Genomic DNA, 9,033 nt, shown 5'->3' with positions numbered 1-9,033 from the left:
TTGCAACGCTACTAATCAGGATATTGTTAAGCATGTTCAACTCAAACTGGTTATATCAACTCGAATAGATTATTTTAGGTTGTTGCTTTTCACGTTATTGAATGACCTACCTAATGCCTTTTGCAGGTTGGCTGTTAAAGACTACAGCTATAATACAAGATATCATTGACTTAAAACTTTATTAAAAAAACAAAGCAAAACACAAAGCTTTGCTTTACCTCTTGATAAATACGCTACTTTAGCAAGAAACTGCGTTACTAACTCTGGAAATTTTACGTAAAAGTGGGTGTGCTTAAGCAAAACTTCTCAGGGGTTTGCACCGGTATGTATATAATTGGGAATGCATCCTGACGTACCGCTTAAATGAGGATATCATAGAGTATTTTTTTTTTTTTTTGAGGCAATGCGCAAAGGTGCACTTTTTGGCAATCCGAGGCCGATGCATTTCAAATATACATACATACGTTGCTGAAGTAAAGGGTATTCAAAAGACGCGCCAAAAAAGAATCTGCCAAACAGTCGGTTCATGAATGCCTAATTGCTGAGAATGTCGAGATATCGATGTCGTTGGATGTAGGTTGTTCAGCAATACTTTGCGCTACACTAGCAATATTCTCAATCAAACGTCCAATTTTTGATTTGCCAATATATCTGCTATTTTCCATCCTCGATAGAACCAGAACCAGTTTTTTGAAATTTTTCCACCAACCTTTGAAGTATCGACTCATTCGGATGATTATTTCCACCAAATAAATCACGATTTTTGCGATATGTTGTTCATAAAGATCGACTGTTTTAATAATACCATAAGTTTCAATAATTTATACATTTTTTTTCTATGGTGTAAAATCATACATCTGTCTACTTGACAACTGTTAAGGATGGCATAGAAAAAAAAATTACTACCAAGGAATTATTCACTACTGACATATCGGCGTCACGAAAGATCCTCTACTTACTAGGTGGCTTTAAAAATACATAAGAAACTAAGAGTGGTTTCGCCTAAGTGACACATCAGTGAAAAATTTAAAAAAAAACTTTCTTTCTGATGATGAGGTAATTTAGAAAGAACTTCCGTTTTGCTACAACAAGGAGAGGTATTAGATTATCTCCACGGGGATGCGATCGAATACATTGGAGGCTTCATTATAAAAAATCTGGGATTGACAGAATATTTTTCCAATACGCCTACCTTCCCATGGGTGGATGAAGTGTCCGGAGGAGGTTTAACAAAGCACTAGCTTTCTGAGTATTGCCAAAAAAATTGGAGCTTGTATTCAAAAGTTTTAAGGGGTTAAGAGTAGTCAGAATTTTAAAAATATTGAATTTTCTTGCGTTTTCTTAATGTATAATATTTTAAAATATTGTATAAAAATGTTAAATGAATTCGACAAATACTTTTCGAGTTATTCAACAATTAACAAAGGGCGCTCTGGCGCTCCGGTTCGATAGCGTTTTTTCACTGTAAGTTAAAAACCGCTTGGTAGATTTTAATAAAATGCATACTGTCTTCGAAAAACATAAAAAACTCGTACTTGATCGAAGGATTTTTTTTTTTTTTTTTCAAAAATTTCGATTTATTTTAAACAATTAATTGTTGGTTTTTTTCTCGAAAATCTGAAAAATATTTCCTTCGATCAGGCACAAGAATATTTATTAATAAAACTAATTTTCTTGTCCGATTGATTTTAGATGAATCTCCAAGGACTTGTGATGATCACCGCAATGAACTTCTGGAGAAACGGGCTCCACACAAACAGCGATAACTTTTACAATTATTAATTTTTTTTTTTAATTTTGCTAAAGCCAAGTCGAAACATGATGTATTAATGCTATGTTTTTACTTTTGTAAAATAAAGCAATTGACTAGCAAAAACAATTATTGAAAATCATCTATTTTTCGAGCCTCTGACTACCCCTAACCCGTTAACTATACAACTATTCGGCACTGCGACAGCTACCTGGAAAAGCTTATTGCGTGTTCGGAGCACGTAAATGCCAATACCAACATTGAAAAGCTTTTCTCTTTTACAAACAAGAATATACTAATTAAATAGAAAATTTACTCAAAATCAATTCGAAATAAAAAGAATTAAAAGGCTCCTTAAATATAATAATAATGAACTTAAATAAATACAGGTAGTTTGTCAAGCAATTAGTAAGAAAATAGTAAAAAAATTATAAGAAAAATTGTGGCTTCGAGGTCAAAACTTCAAACTTACGTACAGTTCTTTTATGACCCTATTTTGCTTCGGTAACATAATAGCTTCATTAGAGCGAAACTTCGGAACTTCGCGATTTGATTTAAATTTAAAAAATTAATTCACAAAGTATATGTAATTCTTGGATTAAGTTAAACCAACATTTGTTTTGAAATCACACTTGGCAATTTCTGCTAATAATTTCTATTTGTTTATACGAGTACACATGAAATATTTACATATATAATATGAAATAGATCCATAAGATGTGTTATATAATATATATTCTTAAATTTTTTTAATTTAATTTATTTTTTAAATCGTTAGGAGTTTGCTTCAATTTTTGCTAAAAGCGGTTTAGTTTTTTCTACTTTCTCCACCCTTCTTAAATGCAGCCTGACACTCCCTTACAAAGAGTGTCAAAACTCTAATATCACAACTGGGTAATCCTTCAATAATTGAAACATGCTGAAAATAAATGTCATTGCTTCCTGACACACTATGAAAAAACGGGTTTTTTTGCAACATTGAAATTGAAAATCACTTCAGGACACTTGAGCAGATACAATAATCCGTCTTTCTTTGCAGCTATTAATAATTTTTGACAACTTGATTATTTTTTAGCAACTTCCGTCTCATTATATGCCAGAGTTGCAAAAAATGCATTAATTTTTTAATGTAAAACCAAATAAGTACTTTAAGGGGTTATACGCAGTTATGAAGCAAATAAAAGACGGGTTGTCAAGGATTTATCCTGAAGAAACTTCAGAATATTTTAATTTGAAAATTTTTGGCGGTTATAAAAGCATCCTTCAAGAACGTAACAAAATTTTTTATTTATGAAAATGTTGATTATAGAGCGCGCTGCAGGCGATTTCTGGAACCTCCTTTAAAAAAAGACGATTTACGGTGTACATCGTAACTCAGGACTGGATTATCTGAAATCAAAAAGCCAAACAAATTTTGTTAATATATTAGATTATCTAGTAATTAATCGTTCGGCTAATCAAAATAGTGAATTTTCACAAAATGGCAGCTTTTAAAAGAAATGATTTCGATTTTTACGTTAAAATTTGGCCGTAAATTGATTATAAAATGGAAAATAAGTATCAGATTTACAAAAGGAACGATTAATTACTAGAAAATGTATCTTTAAAGATTGAGTTAAAACGGTTGACCGATCAAACAAGCCGTTTTCGAGATATCGTGTACACCGACTTGAAAAATGCCGTTTTGAAAAAAACACGTTTAAAGTTTCAATACCTACCTTAAAACGTGCCGAGGTATCTCTACATATTTAGGTATAACTCCGAAAGTATTGCTTAGATCTACTTCAAATTTCGTGCGTATAATTTTGAATATATGTACATTACAAAAATGCAATAAAAAATCTATTTTTTTGAAAGTCATAACTGCGTATAACCCCTTAATTTTTCAAATTTATTGCCAATAAAAATGTCAATGCGATAATTTTGAAAATTCAATGCTTCATAAAATTGTAATGCATTAAATCTGGAAAACGTAGGGAATACGGTTCAGTCAGCACTTACAAGTTTTCTTTTTACCAAACCAAATCGTTTTTCTTATTTTTTTAAATTTTTTTCTTTAAATTTGTTTTACCAAACAAAATATATATTTTTCAAATTTTGTTTACTGTTTTTCTTTAAATTTGGTACAGCATCTAATTTTTTTCTATGAAGTGTAGTAAAGAAGACTAGGAAAGCGATTTGAAATCTGATATGAGATGAAGAGGATGAGTTGCCATTTACAGTGGTACACGGGACCAAATAATTAACTTGCTTCAAAAGATTCGACTACCAAAAATGTTGACTCTGAAAACTTAAACGATTTGATACCAGAAATCGATGTAGACCCCGACCCGGTTTGCATTAATTTAGAAGCCGAACAAAGCGAGATCGAAGGTGAAATAAACACAGAGAATGCTGTTCAAGCATTAGAAGATACCTTACCTCTTCAAAAGCTGAGAGAGCCCCATGTCGATAAAAGTGTATCCTGAGGAAAAAATCCAAACAAGCATCTGCCAATTTTTAAATCAAGTCAACCAAGAAATACCACATATGTATGTACTAATTTCGATTTTGTATGCATATACAAGTCTGTATGCGAGTAGTTTTTAGGTCAATTAAATTATTACAATTTTTTTTTATATTTTAACAAGTATAAAATTTAGTTTTTAAAATTACAGAAATACTATTGAATAATCAAGTTCTCCTTTATTGCACTTTTATTCTTACAATTATTGCTGCATCGTTTTTCAGTTTTAATTTTACGGGCGGCAGCACATATTCTTTCAGAAGTAACTGAAGATGCTGACATTCCCAAAAATCTGACAGGTGCGTTTATGTAGGGGAATTGGGAAGTCGTTTTTATGACTATCCCACCACTGCAAAAGTTCGAAATCATCATACAAATTTTTTCTCAAAAAATTTTTTTATATAGTAGAGAAGGCTTTTCCTATCTGCATTATTTCCTTTATTTATAACCTGTTACAGGTGGACAAAGTAGAACTAGATATCTAAGAATCTACTCGTACTTCAATATTTCATGCATCAAAAATTCCGCCTATATTCATCTTTAATAAAAGTTTTATCAACTTCATACTGATACAGACTTCGATAGATTAGATAAGTGTGTAAATACGTGTAAATGACGACGTGGCAGCCGAAGTTAATCTCACAATTTTGCTTCGGCTAGCCGAACCTGGCAGTTCACCTCGGTTACGCCAGCCAATCAGCGGATTCCTTCAAAATGCTAACGGTCTGCCGCCTGCTAGTATTTGTACTCTCAATGTAAAGTAAATGCTTTGTGCCGAAAAAAAGTCGCTTATACATACTTTACTTTGAGTGTAATACAAAGGAAAGCAAACTTAATGAAGCTGAAAAAGTAAATTTATTTATGCATCTCTTTATTATACACTTAAAGTCTTATAAACGATTTACTACTGTGTGCAAAAAGAAAGGTACATTTTGTTAAAAAATTAATAAACCTCATTTATTCATCCTACTCCGAACCAATGCGCTTATGACTACGTTTTTGCCAAAGCATGCCAAAAGTATGTTTCTCGGTAGAGCCTTCATAACACGCATCGAATCACTTTGAAACTCTTCCCCGTGCGAGCTTTTAAGTCACATAGAGTTAAACTATACGAATATGCCGGTTGCGGAAAAATACGAGTATAATTTTTATTGAAAATTTACGAAGAATCAATGCCGTGAGAGATGGTGGATTATTGTAATACAAGAAGCAGAAGTGGTCTTTTGATAAATTCAGGCTCTTCTTGCAAACAACGTAAAACAAGCAAATAATATTCCTTGTTGACAGTTTGGTTCGGCGGTGGAAAGTCATAATGCAAAACACCAAGATAATTGAAGAAAATTAGTAGCATAACCTTGACTTTCGAGCGACTTTGGCGAGATTGGAAATAACAGCTCTATTGGCAAATCAGTAAACAGAGTGCATCGGGTTGAAGTTAAAGAGCCTACCATGAGAAGAGAAATACGAGAGTGCTCACCTCAAATGCTCTTGCCTCGCCTTTGGCACCATTGCACTCAATTGGTTGGTTGTTTCCGGATCATTTGCATCGATCCAAGTGAGAGTATTTCTGGCAATGACTAATAGTTGAATAAGTAAAAGAATGGCGTGGTAGAGGGAATTCGCTCGTGAATAACAATAACAATGAAAAAGAATACAACAGTAATATGCAAGTAGGTCGCAGTCCACGAAAAAAACCACTCCTGACACCAAAACATAAAGCAAACTGCTTGAAATTGGCAAGAAAACGTACTAGCTACATAGCTGACATGGGACGTAATATTTTATAGACTGACGAGTCTAAATAGTTTTGTGTGGCGGCTCGGGATTACGACAATATGTTAGACGTCCACTTGGCATCGAAAATCGGCCACAATACACTCTGAAAACTATTAACCATGGGGCTCAAAAAGATTGATGAGGGGATGTTTCTCATATTATGGCGCAGGCTGTACATAATGCCAAACCGAGTAACAATCAACAACTTTGGGAAATTGTTAAAGATGCATGGCTGAAATTTTTGAACTCAATACCCAGTCGTTGTGCTGCCGTAATTGAGAAATTCTACTAAATATTAATTATAACTTTGTATCGGCAAATTTTGTCAATGCAGTTTTTCATCCATTTGTTTATAATCTTGGTCAGAGTGCGTTACTTATACATATGAGCATTGCTATTTTAAGGTTAACCTCAAATTTTTATCTTTTGTTATAAAAAGTTTTCCTTTTCGTTATAGAATTGATTTAAATATGTGTTAAGTTAAGGGGTTAGGGGTAGTCAGAATTTTCCAAAAGTTGGATTTTTTTTTTGCATTTTCTTAAAGTATACTATTTTTAAAATATTGTGTGAAAATTTGAAGTGAGTCCGACAAATACTTTTCGAGTTATTCAGCAATTAACAAAGGGCGCTCCGAAATCGATAGCAAAACTTTAAATGCGTTTTCTCAAAACTAGGTTTTTTGAACTGGTGATCACTGTAACTTAAAAACTGCGTGGTAGATTTCAATACAATTTTGAAAAACATAAAAAAACTCGTGCCTGATCGAAAGTTTTTTTCCAAAATTTCAATTTTTTTTTACAATTACTGTCAGCTTTTTTCTCAGGCCGCCATATTGTTAATTTTGGAAAAAAAATGGTCAGATCAGGCACAATATTATCTATTAATAAAACTAATTTCTCTTGTCCGATTGAATTAGATGAATCTCCAAGGACTTGTGATGATCACCGCAAGGGACTTCTGGAGAAACGGGCTCCACACAAACAGCGATAACCTTTACAATTATAAAATTTTTGTTGTTGAAATTTTGCTAAGTCAAGTCAAAACATGATGTATCAATGCTATGTTTTGGTTTTTGTGAAATAAAGCAACTGACTAGAAAAAAAAGATTGAATATCATCATTTTTTCAGGCCTCTGACTACTCCTAGCCCCTTAAAGAATAGAAATGATATTTCTAAATAATAATAAAAAATCTAATATTTGAATGATACTGCTATTTTGATGTTTACAACTGTACCCGTTTGACTAATGATTACATTGACAAGAAATTTGGCACAAATGTCACTAACTTTAGTACCAAGAGGCAAATAAAAAAGTTTGCCAGCATCGGTTAGCTTCTTGCACACTGTTAGTATTCACACCAACATACTCACAAAACAGCCATCCTCATCCTTAACTACACCGTGCAACAAAGAGGGACAAAGAAAGTCAAAAATACGGTTTAGAAATTATAAAATACAAGAGCTGTTGAATATTCGATAACCTTGCGTTAATACCTAAACGTCACAATTTTATTTTATTTTTTGCCATTATGTTGGAGTTGCTAAAATATTTATCATAGGAAGCTCAGAAGTAGTGATGGCAAATGTGATGGTAAAGCGAACAAAACGTAGAATAAAAAAAATTAAATTAATTGTGTAACTTATTTGTTTACAAAATTAATAAGTGATTGCAAAAACTAAACAATTATTGCTACTTATGTGGAAAAGTCACTTAAAAAATCCATTTTAATATGGACTACTTTCTGAAGCAATAACCCGCTAAATCGGACGTGCAAAGTGGCGGTTTCCATTAAGTGACGTTGAACAGGGAAACTGAGTGCCTTCAAAGGAAAAGCTTGGATGCCGAAACTAAAGAATTTAATAGCGGCAACAAATATGATGGTACGAGTATACCACAAATTGCGTAAAATCAAAAGAAAATAAATTCAGCACAAAAAAGTTGAATGCAAATATTTTTGCTTACTGCTTCAAAATTCCTTAAACTTCAAGAAATATCAGGGCAATGTGAAATTTTTCGGACAATATGGAAAAACCCTCCATAGATGCTGAAAACTGAATATTTTCCAATTTTTTTAAAATATGGGTAAATTTCCCGCACTGGTAAGGAACCCCATATTAAACAAAAAAAAAAAAACATTTACTTTTATTATAGACGCTTGAGGACTTAATATTGAGGTAAATGTAGTTTTATAAACGTTTTTTTTTTTAATAATTTAATCAACTTATGCCCAAACTAGCAAAGCTTAAGTATACCGTAAAACAAATTGTGACGTTTATGAACAAAACGGGAGGGGTTCAATATTCTTCCTATTTCACAAATGCTATATCCCGTTCTTGTTATTATTTAGCTGCTGTATAGTGTATTTTGTAATAAAAGGTCTTTCAAAAATGAACCCTAGATGACAGAAGTGAATAATTCCTAGACGGTACCTTTTTTGTCATCTTTGAAATTTGTACCAAGGCGAATCTATTAAAGGTGGTGTCGGTAAATCAGCTGACTTGCTTTTTTCTTTCGTCGTGTCCATGTGGCTGTCAGCTCAGAATGAAACAAAGCAAATTAGTTTTTTGTTTTCTATTTTGCCAATGATTTGTTTGACAATCAAACGTACAAAACATTGTTCCTGAATGCGCCTTGGATGGTACGATTTTACACTATAGAACAACGCCTTAAAATTTTGAAACTTTTTAAGAAAATTGACGATCTTTAAGGATAACATATTGCAAAAATTGTTGCTGTTGTTGTAGCAGCATAAACATTCCCCATACTTACATACGGGAAATGCTGCTGGAGTGACAGTCCTTGGCGGATATAAATCCGGGTCGTTTCGGTAACGAAGAACCGACTGCCGCAAAAATTGTAATTTTTTTTTATGGAAATAATCGTCCGAATAAGTCGACAATTCAAAGGTTGGTGAAAAATTTCAAGTTCAAATTTCTGGTTCTGGCGATGATAGAAAAGGGACTGACAGCCAAAAAAGAGTACGTTTTATTGAGAATATTG

Source organism: Anastrepha ludens, chromosome 3, assembly GCF_028408465.1.
Source record: "Anastrepha ludens isolate Willacy chromosome 3, idAnaLude1.1, whole genome shotgun sequence".
In the NCBI taxonomy this organism is placed as follows: Eukaryota; Metazoa; Arthropoda; class Insecta; order Diptera; family Tephritidae; genus Anastrepha; species Anastrepha ludens.
This window is presented reverse-complemented; position numbering follows the sequence as displayed.